Below are 11,485 nucleotides of genomic sequence, written 5' to 3'. Positions count from 1 at the left end.
GACTGATACCTTTGCAGTGGAATGATCCCTCTTGAACAGGGGTTTATCTTTTTTGAGTCATGGACCCCTTTGAGAATCTGGTGAAAGCTACGGACCCCTCCCCAGAAAAATGCACATAAGCACATAAACACAAAATTTTGCATGCAATGAATACATTTTATTGCATAGGAAAATTATTTCCTTCACATACTGTCATAATTAGAATTAATAAAACAATCTTTACAAAGAATATATCTCACTTTTTTCATGCAAAAATCAATGACCATTCCCTGAATAAAATGAAATATATCCAAATTGTGCAAATTAAACAAAAAATAAACTTCAATTCTGCTCAAAAGTACATTAAAGTGAGAAGGCTGTTGTTGTTTGGCTTCAATAAGAAGATGAAATTGTGGAGTGGTCTTTGACAAGGCAACACGCATGTCATGTTTGACATCCAATCGATTTCTACTTTTCGTTTTGATGGTAACAAGTGCTGAAAATCCTGACTCGCAAGATATGTGGTTGCAAACGGAATCGGAGCTCCCACAGCTCGCTTTGCCAGACGAGGGGAGGCTTGTGTCAAGGAACACAAAAATTCTCCAAGACTCTTCAAGTTGAACTCATGTCATATCATTTCCTTTGTCCTCAGGGCAATGAGGTCATCTTTGGCAAGGTCTGCATCATTAATACAGTTTATATCAGCAAGGAAAGGATTACGAATCCACGTTAGTAGAAGGAAAATGTTGTTCCTGGACCACCTCTAATTTTACATGTAAGTGAATGGCGAAAACGAGAAAAAAAAACTTTCTGACCGTCTGTCCCACCATAAAATTATGCACCCTTATTCCCCCCCCCCCCCCCCCCCCCGCCCAATGAGACATGATCAAGTTTAGCCAGTTTCATATTTATCAAATCAAACCCCTGGTGTGTATTGACAACTGTTGCAAACCCAAACAAGGAGACAATGAACAGCCCTTCAACCTTTGGCATCAACCTTCAACCTTTGGCATTTCTTGTCCTGGTGGTGGGGTGGCTATCTTTATCAAAAACTCTCTTCCTCACTCTCCCTGCACTGCCCTCTCTCCACCCCACCCACAGGAGTACCTCTGGCTATGGCTTCCTCTCCGCTCCCACCTTTTGTTCATATGTGTTCTGTACCGTCCTCCAAATAGTGATGACTCCATTTACATTTCTCTGTCGGACAACATGGACCAACTTCTATCAACTCATCCAAACTCTCTCTTCCTCATATGTGGCGACTTCAACTGTCATCATGCCAGCTGGCTGGGTGTGGGTTCATCTCTCACCAGCCATGGCACCTCAGCAAAGGACTTCTGTGACTCATTGGGACTGACACAATCTGTCAATTTCCCGACCCGGATCTCAGTCAATGGAGTATCTTCTCTTCTGGACTTGGTTATGACTAACTTCCCTGCAAATGTCTGCTGTCTTCTGCTCCAATCGGTTCTTCTGATTATGTGCTTGTTAAAGTGGATATCTCACTGGCCATTCTCAGAGAGCCTCCTCAGCGCCGACGAGTCTGGCATTTCACTCAGGCTGACTGGCACGGTCTGCAAGCAGCCATCAATCAACTGGACTGGTCTCCCATCTCTAATGCCTCTGACATCAATTCTTCCTGGGAATTCTTCCAAAGCAAACTGCTCTCTCACGCACAGATTTATCCCATCTCGTCTTCAGTTGTCTTACCCTTCCTCCCGTCCATGGTACACTGAATCTTGTGGTGAGGCAGTTGCCCTGAAACAACTTTCCTTTGCGTCTTGGAAGGCAAATCCAACTGAAGGCAATCTCAGTTCCTTCCACCAAGCTCGAAACAAGTGTGTTTCTACCCTCAGGAGTGCCAGGAAGCACTATCTCTCCACACTCAAGATTTAACTCTCAAACCTGTCTCCTTCCTCCAAATCCTGGTGGCGTCTGGTCAAATCCGTTTCTGGTGTTTGTTCCCCCTCCATCCCCTCCCTTACCTCAAATGGCTACACAGTTGACACCGCACGTGACAAAGCCAAATGCCTCAACTCTGTGTTTGCCTCAAAATCTTGTGTCCCAAACCCATCTCTCTCTGTTCCCACCTTTCCCAGTCGAACCCAACTGCTCCTGGACTCTGTGTCCTTCTCTCCTGACAAGGTGGAGAAGTTTTTATCAAACCTCGACTCTGATTCTGCAACTGGACCAGATGGCATCAGCCCTCGGGTCCTAAAATCCTGCTCTGCCGCTCGATCTCACCCTCTCTCTGTTCTTTTCACCCTCTCTTTTGCTCAAGGTCATCTGCCAGCATTTTGGAAATCAGCAAACATTACCGCTTTACACAAAAAAGGTGCAAAAACAGATCCTTGCAACTACAGACCAATCAGCCTGCTCCCAATTATCAGCAAAGTCATGGATTCCATCATTGCTTCAGATATCAAATCCTTCCTCTTCTCCAATGGCTTGATCTTGATCATCAATTTGGATTCAGACCAGGTCATTCTACTCTGGACATGTTGCTTCTACTGTCTCAACAATGGATGGAGGTCCTCAATACCAAACAGGAAATCAGAGCTGTCTCACTTGACATATCACGTGCCTTCGATACGATCTGGCACCCAGCTCTGCTCACCAAACTCACCTCCTATGGTATTCAGGGAAATCTCCACTCATGGCTTGCGGATTTCCTCTCTGGTCGTAGGCAACGTGTGGCCCTGAATGAATTTCTCTCATCTTCCCTGCCTGTTCTGGCTGGAGTTCCCCAAGGTAGTGTTCTGGGCCCTGTGCTATTTCTGGTCTTCATCAATGACCTCTCCGACTCTCTGGAAAATCCTCTCTATCTCTTTGCTGATGACTCCACTATCTGCCGCTCCATTCCTCATCCCTCAGATCGGCAGTCTGCAGCCTCCTCACTCTCTGCAGACCTGGACAAAATCACAGACTGGTCAAACAAGTGGAACATGTCTTTCAATCCTGACAAATCTCACACTCTTACAATGTCTCTCCGAAAGGACCGACTGGACAACCCTCCCATCTACTTTCTCAACAACCCTCTCCAAGAAGTTCTGTCGCTCAAGCTTTTGGGTCTCACTATCTGCCATGATCTTTCTTGGGAAAACCACATTTCCAAGCTGGCCTCCAAAGCCAGTCACCGACTGGGCATCCTCCGTCGTGCGAAGTCCTTCCTTGGCACACCTGAGCTCCTCACCACATACAAGGCTTTCACCCGCAGCTCAATGGAATACTGTTCCCCCGTCTGGGCTGGTGCTCCTGCCTCACACCTTGCTCGGCTTCACGCTGTTGAGGCCAAAGCTTTCAGAATCATTGGAATCTCCTGCGATGTAGTCAACTCCGAGGGCCTTTCACTCACTCACCGCAGGCAGGTTGGTGGTCTTTCTGTCTTCTACCGACTCCTCTCCGGCCATGCTCCCCCAGCTCTCTCTGTGCTCTGTCCCCCCCAATATTCCTTCAGGTCGCACAAGATCTGCCTGCAACCCTCTTATGGTTAAACTGCCAAAGTCTAGGCTCTCTGCTCACCTTCACTCTTTCATTCCCCTTTTCTCCCGCCTCTGGAACAAACTCCCCCACTCCCTTCAATCCCACTTCTCCCTCCAGGTCTTTAAAACAGCTGTTCACCACCATCTCTTATCTTCCCCCATCGAAAACCTTGATCTTTTCTACCCCCGGTAATTCACCCCCAGAGTCCTTGCAGTGTTCATATGTTTTATTCCTCTCCCACCTCCCCCCAAGTCCTCCCGATGTCCCTGCTCTCAAATGTTGTGTTTGTGTCCTTCCCCCTCTCTCCCCATCTTGTCTGCCGCTCCCCTTGTTTTTTGTGTTTTGTGTGTCGGTTTGTCTTTTTGTGTGATTAATGTTAGCTCTTTCACGAGCCTCGATCTTGTATACAAAAAACAAACAAAAAAAAAACCTACGCTTATTATGACACTCATCTCCATCCAGTATATTAACGAATAATACATTATCATTTTGTTCCAAGTATTTCTTTTGAACCAAGAGCTTTGGTGGATGTGTTGGTTTGGCGAATGTGTTGGTTTGGCGAATGTGTTGGTTTGGTGGATGTGTTGGTTTGGCTAATGTGTTAGTTTGGCTAATGTGTTGGTTTCGCGGATGTGTTGGTTTGGTGGATGTGTTGGTTTGGCAGATGTTTTGGTTTGGTGAATGTGTTGGTTTGGTGGATGTGTTGGTTTGGTAGATGTGTTGGTTTGGCAGATGTGTTGTTTTGGTGAATGTGTTGGTTTGGCGGATGTGTTGGTTTCGCAGATGCGTTGGTTTGGTTCATGTGTTGGTTTTTTCGAATGCATTGCTTTGGAGCATGCGTTGGTTTGGTGCATGCTTTGGTTTGGTGCATGCGTTGGTTTGGTGGATGTGTTGGTTTGGCAGATGTGTTGGTTTGGTGAATGTGTTGGTTTGGCGGATGTGTTGATTTCGCAGATGCGTTGGTTTGGTTCATGTGTTGCTTTGGCGAATGCATTGCTTTGGAGCATGCGTTGGTTTGGTGCATGCTTTGGTTTGGTGGATGCGTTGGTTTGGTGGATGTGTTGGTTTGGTGAATGTGGTGGTTTGGTGCATGCATTGGTTTGGCGAATGTGTTGGTTTGGAGCATGCTTTGGTTTGGTGGATGTGTTGGTTTGGCGAATGTGTTGGTTTGGAGCTTGTGTTGGTTTGGTGCATGCGTTGGTTTTGTGGATGCGTTGGTTTGGCGAGTATGTTGGTTTTGCGAATGTGTTAGTTTGGCGGATGTGTTGGTTTGGCGGATGTGTTGTTTGGTGGATGCGTTGGTTTGGTTCATGTGTTGGTTTGGCGGACACGTTGGTTTGGCGAATGTGTTGGTTTGGCGAATGTGTTGGTTTTGTGGATGTGTTGGTTTGGCGGATGTGTTGGTTTGGCGGATGTGTTGGTTTGGTGGATATGTTGGTTTGATGGATGTGTTGGTTTGACTGATGTGTTTGTTTGGTGAATGCATTGGTTTGGTGGATGCATTGGTTTGGCGGATGCGTTGGTTTGGCGGATGTGTTGGTTTGGTGGATGTGTTGGTTTGGTGGATGTGTTGGTTTGGCGAATACGTTGGTTTGGCGGATGTGTTGATTTGGCGAATGTGTTGATTTGGCGAATGTGTTGGTGGGGCGAATGTGTTGGTGGGGCAATGTGTTGGTTTGGCGAATGTTTGATTGGCGAATATGTTCGTTTGGCGAATGTGTTGGTTTGGCGAATGTGTTGGTTTGGCGTATGTGTTGGTTTGGCGGATGTGTTAGTTTGGCGGATGTGTTGGTTTCGCGGATGCGTTGGTTCGGTTCATGTGTTGGTTTGACAAATGTGTTGGTTTGACAAATGTGTTGGTTTGGCAAATGTGTTGGTTTGGAGCATGCATTGGTTGGGTGCTTAAGTTGGTTTGGTGGATGTGTTGGTTAGGCGAATGTGCTGGTTTGAGGAATTTGTTGGTTTGGCGAATGTGTTGGTTTGGTGGATGTGTTGGTTTGGCGAATGCGTTGGTTTGGCGGATGTGTTGGTTTGGCGAATGCGTTGGTTTGGCGAATGCGTTGGTTTGGCGGATGCGTTGTTTTGGCGGATGCGTTGGTTTGGCGGATGTGTTGGTTTGGCGGATGTGTTGGTTTGGCGAATGTGTTGGTTTGGCGAATGTGTTGGTTTGGCGGATGGTTTGGTTTGGCGGATGTGTTGGTTTGGCGGATGTGTTGTTTTGGGGGATGTGTTGGTTTGGCGGATGTGTTGGTTTGGCCGATGTGTTTGTTTGGCGAATGTGTTGGTTTGGCCGATGTGTTGGTTTGGCGAATGTGTAGATTTAGCAAATGTGTTGGTTTGGCGAGTATGTTGGTTTGCCGAGTATGTTGGTTTGGCGGGTATGTTGGTTTGGTGGATGTGTTGGTTTGGTGGTTGTGTTGGTTTGACAGATGTTTGTTTGGTGAATGCATTGGTTTGGTGGATGTTGGATTTTTTTTTTTTTTAATTTTTAATTTTTACTGAATCGAGGCTCGTGAAAAAGCTAACATTTACTTCACAAACAAATCAACCAGACAAACAAAATATATAAAAAGAGGGAGTGGAAAACAAGATGGGGAGAGAAGGGGAAGCACACAAACACAACATTTGAGAGCAGGGAAATGTGTGGAAGAGAGAGGGCTTGGGGGGAGGAGGCATGGGAAGGGGAAGGGGAGGGGGGGGGGAGGGAGAAGTATAAAACACAAGGACACCAAGGACTTCCAGTGCAGAAGTTGGTATTTCAAAAAAGTGGAATTGGGGTGCAATTAGCGGGGGTAGAAAAGATCAAGGTTTTGGATGGGGGAAGATAAGCGATGGTGGTGAACAGCTGTTTTAAAGACCTGGAGGGTGGAGTGGGATTGAAGAGAGTGAGGGAGTTTGTTCCAGAGGCGGGAGAAAAGAGGAATGAAGGAGTGAAGGTGAGCAGAGAGTCTTGATTTTGGCAGTTTGACCATAAGAGGGTTGCAAGCAGATCTTGTGCGACCTGTAGGAATATTTGCTGGACAGAGCCCAGATAGAGCTGGGGGGGCAAGGCCAGAGAGGAGTCGGTAGAAGACGGAAAGACCACCAACCTGCCTGTGGTGAGTGAGTGAGAGGCCCTTGGAGTTAGCTTCATCGCGGGAGATTCCAATGATTCTGAATGCTTTGGTTTCAACAGCGTGAAGACGAGCTAGGTGTGAGGCAGGAGCACCAGCCCAGAGGGGAGAGCAGTATTCCATTGAGCTGCGGATGAAAGCCTTGTATGTGGTGAGGAGCTCAGGTGTGCCAAGGAAGGACTTCGCACGACAGAGGATGCCCAGTCGGCGACTGGCTTTGGAGGCCAGATTTGAAATGTGGTTTTCCCAGGAAAGATCATGGCAGATAGTGAGACCCAAAACCTTGAGTGACAGAACTTCTTGGAGAGGATTATTCAGAAAGTGGATGGGAGGGTTGTCCAGTCGGTCTTTTCGGAGAGACATCGTAAGAGTGTGAGATTTGTCAGGATTGAAAGACATGTTCCACTTGTTTGCCCAGTCTGTGATTTTGTCCAGGTCTGCAGAGAGTGAGGAGGCAGCAGACTGCCGATCTGAGGGATGAAGAATGGAGCGACAGAGAGTAGAGTCATCAGCAAAGAGATACAGACGATTTTCAAGAGAGTCAGAGAGATCATTGATGAAGACCAGAAAAAGCACAGGGCCCAGAACACTGCCTTGTGGAACTCCAGCCTGAATAGGAAGAGGAGATGAGAGAAACCCATTCAGGGCCACACGTTGACTACGACTAGAGAGGAAGTCCGCCAGCCATGCGTGGAGATTTCCATGGATACCAAAAGAGGCGAGTTTGGTGAGCAGACCGGGGTGCCAGACCGTATCGAAGGCACGTGATATGTCAAGGGAGACTGCTCTAATTTCCTGTTTGGCATTGAGGACCTCCATCCATTGTTGAGAAAGCAGAAGCAGCATGTCCAGAGTAGAGTGTCCAGGTCTGAAACCAAATTGATGATCAGAGATCAAGCCATTGGAGAAGAGGAAAGATTTCATATCTGAAGCAATGATGGATTCCATGACTTTGCTGATAATTGGGAAAAGGCTGATTGGTCTGTAGTTGCTGGGATCTGTTTTTACACCTTTTTTGTGCCAAGCGGTGATGTTGGCAGATTTCCAAGCAGATGGAAGATGACCTTGAGCAAAAGAGAGGGTGAAGAGAACAGAGAGAGGGAGTGAAAGAGCGGAAGAACAGGATTTTAGGACCGGTGGGCTGATGCCATCAGGTCCAGTTGCAGAATCCGAGTCGAGGGTTGACAGAAACTTTTCCACCTTGTCAGGAGGAAAGGACACAGAGTCCAGGAGCAGCTGGGTACGACTGGGTATGGTGTGTACAGAGAGGGATGGGTTTGGGACACAAGATTTAGAGGCAAACACAGAGTTGAGGCATTCAGCTTTTTCACGTGCGGAGTCAGCCGTGTGGCCATTTGAGGTGAGGGAGGGGATGGGGAACAAACACCAGAAACAGATTTGACCAGACGCCACCAGGATTTGGAAGAGGGAGACAGATAAGAGAGTTCGGTCCTGAGAACGGAGAGATATTGTTTCCTGGCTCTCCTGAGGGTGGACACACACTTGTTTCGGGCTTTGTGAAAGGAAATGAGATTTCCTTCCTTTGGATTTGCTTTCCAGGAGACGAAAGCAAGTTGTTTCTGGGCAATAGACTCGCCACAAGATTCCGTGTACCATGGACGGGAGGAAGGGTATAACAACAGAAGACGAGATGGGATAAATCTGTGCATGAGAGAGAGCAGTTTGCTTTGGAAGAATTCCTAGGAAGAATTTATGTCAGAGGCAGTAGAGATGGCAGACCAGTCCAGATGATTGATGGCTGCTTGAAGACCGTGCCAGTTGGCCTGAGTGAAATGCCAGGCTCGTCGACGCTGAGGAGGCTCTCTGAGAATGGTCAGAGAGATGTCCACTTTAACAAGCACATGATCAGAAGAGCCGATTGGAGCAGAAGAAGAGCAGCAGACATTTTCAGGGAAGTTAGTCATAACCAAGTCCAGAAGAGAAGATGCTCCGTTGACTGAAATCCGGGTCAGGAAATTGACAGATTGTGTCAGTCCCAGTGAGTCACAGAAGTCCTTTGCTGAAGAGCCATGGCTGGTGAGAGAGGTACCCACACCCAGCCAAGTGGCATGGTGACAGTTGAAATCACCACATATGAGGAAGAGAGAGTTGGGATGGGTAGATAGAAGGTGGTCCATATTCTCAGACAGCGAGATGTAGATGGAGTCATCACTGTTTGGTGGACGGTACAACACACATATGAACAAAAGGTGGGAGCGAAGGGGAAGCCATAGCCAAAGGTATTCCTGGGGGTGAGGTGGAGAGAGGGCAGTGCAGGTCGAGTGAGGAAGAGAGTTTTTTTTATAAAGATAGCAACCCCACCTCCAGGACGAGGCTCAGGTCTATCATACCGGAGGAGGGAGTAACCTGGGAGAGATTTTTTTTTTTTTTTTTTTTTTTTTTTTTTGTATACAAGATCGAGGCTCGTGAAAGAGCGAACATTAATCACACAGAAAGACAAACAGACACACAAAACAAATAACATCGGGAGCGGTAGACAAGATGGGGAGAGAGGGGGAAGGACACAAACACAACATTTGAGAGCAGGGACCGAGAGACATGGAGACATCGAGAGAACTGTGGGAGGGAGAGGGCTTTGGGGGGGAGGCATGGGAAGGGGGGGGGGGGGTGGGAGAGGTATAAAACATATGGACACTGCCAAGACTTCCAGGAAAGAAGTTGGAATTTCAAACAAGGTGGATCTGGGGTGAAATAGTGGGGGTAGAAAAGATCAAGGTTTTGGATGGGGGAAGATAAGAGATGGTGGTGAACAGCTGTTTTGAAGACCTGGAGGGAGGAGTGTGATTGAAGTGAGTGTGGGAGTTTGTTCCAGAGGCGGGAGAAAAGAGGAATGAAAGAGTGAAGGTGAGCAGAGAGCCGAGATTTCGGCAGTTTAACCATCAGAGGGTGGCTGGCAGATCTTGTGCGACCTGTAGGAATATTTGGGGGACAGAGCACAGAGAGAGCTGGGGGAGCAAGGCCGGAGAGGAGTCGGTAGAAGACAGAAAGACCACCTACCTGCCTGCGGTGAGTGAGTGAAAGGCCCTCAGAGATAGCTTCATCGCGGGAGATTCCAATGATTCTGAAAGCTTTGGATTCAACAGCGTGAAGCCGAGCCAGGTGTGAGGCAGGAGCACCAGCCCATAGGGGAGAACTGTATTCCATTGAGCTGCGGATGAAAGCCTTGTATGTGGTGAGGAGCTCAGGTGTGCCTAGGAAGGACTTCGCACGACGGAGGATGCCCAGTCGCGACTGGCTTTGGAGGCCAGCTTGGAAATGTGGTTTTCCCAAGAAAGATCATGGCAGATGGTGAGACCCAAAAGCTTGAGCGACAGAACTTCTTGGAGAGGATTGTTGAGAAAGTAGATGGGAGGGTTGTCCAGTCGATCTTTTCGGAGAGACATAGTAAGAGTGTGAGATTTGTCAGGATTGAAAGACATGTTCCACATGTTTGACCAGTCTGTGATTTTGTCCAGGTCTTCAGAGAGTGAGGAGGCTGCAGACTGCCGATCTGAGGGAAGAGGAATGGAGCGGCAGAGAGTGGAGTCATCAGCAAAGAGATACAGAGGATTTTCCAGAGAGTCGGAGAGATCATTGATAAAGACCAGAAAAAGCACAGGGCCCAGCACACTGCCTTGGGGAACTCCAGCCTGAACGGGAAGGGGAGATGAGAGAAATCCATTCAGGGCCACACGTTGACTACTGTTACGTGGTCCCCTCGGTGACTACCTGGTCTCGGTGACCCCCCGGACCGTGAGAAGAACTTCGCCAGAAAGTTGTATCACATATGCGCTTTCGCCACGCAATCCATATGAATTCCACCCAAGAGAACACTGAGTTTCAATGATATATTTCAAGGGTAAGGATACCCTACAATTTCAATGCGACAATCAAGGATATTTTCCCCGAGCAATCCACCATCAACAATTCACAATCCACAATCAATCCCCTAGATGATTAAGATGGCCATCTTATATATGTGTATCCCCTTTTGTACTCACGACCCCCTTTTGGTCTCTGTCCCTCACAATGTCTCTGGGCCCCTCCTGACCAAGATGATGGTCGGCTTCGCCGCACTCGGGCGGTTGAACGAACCCCGGGTGGACGTGTTTCCACCGGGCAGGTATCGTACCGGGGACCACGGCTGCAGCCCCCTCGTGGCCACGCGAACGGGTACTGTAAAGCAAGCAAAAGCCACACGCCGCTTGCAACGCGTTGTTAGGCCCCATCGTGCGACCCGTACGCGTCTTTGTAGACAGTGTCGCGAACGGTGCCAGACGCTGGGTCGGTGCACGGCCACACGGCCGTTTTACGTGTCCACCGGGTAGGTACACGTCCCGGTAACTCCTCTCGCCAGACGGGCTTGGGAACGCCGCTTTTCCACGCGGCGCAAGATCGATCCCACCTTTCGTCGGAGCGGGGCGAGGAAGAAGAATCCTCGCCGCTTTTCTTCCTCGTGTCTTTTCTTCTTCCGTTTCCGGTCTCTTTTTCAGAAGGGCTCCTGACCCTCCAACCACAACAACCCTTAATCGACTACACATTGATAAGCAAAGACCTGAATGGTAATTCACATACATTCACATAAATATGTAACACTCCCCCCCTTCAAGAAAGAAAGTTTGAACCCAGCGAAAACTTTCTTTGCCGGCCAACTTGGATAAACCAACCAGATAACTCAACCCCCAAATCATCAGTTCCCCTGGGCAACAATTATCACAACTCAAAAATAAAGCAACAAAATTTCACAAAACCCCCAGAGATTTTCAAAGGTAATTCACTCTGGACAAAGCACCAGCAACGACATTGTCCCTGCCCTTTACATGTTCAATTTCCCGGTGGACTCCTGCCAAGCCAAACTCCATCTCATGACCCTCTGACTTTGACTGTCAGTTTCTTGTGAATGAAGGTTA

This window comes from Myxine glutinosa, chromosome 11 (genome assembly GCF_964187855.1).
Source record: "Myxine glutinosa chromosome 11, kmMyxGlut1.1, whole genome shotgun sequence".
Classification (NCBI taxonomy): Eukaryota; Metazoa; Chordata; class Myxini; order Myxiniformes; family Myxinidae; genus Myxine; species Myxine glutinosa.
Note: the sequence above shows the minus strand (reverse complement) of the source record.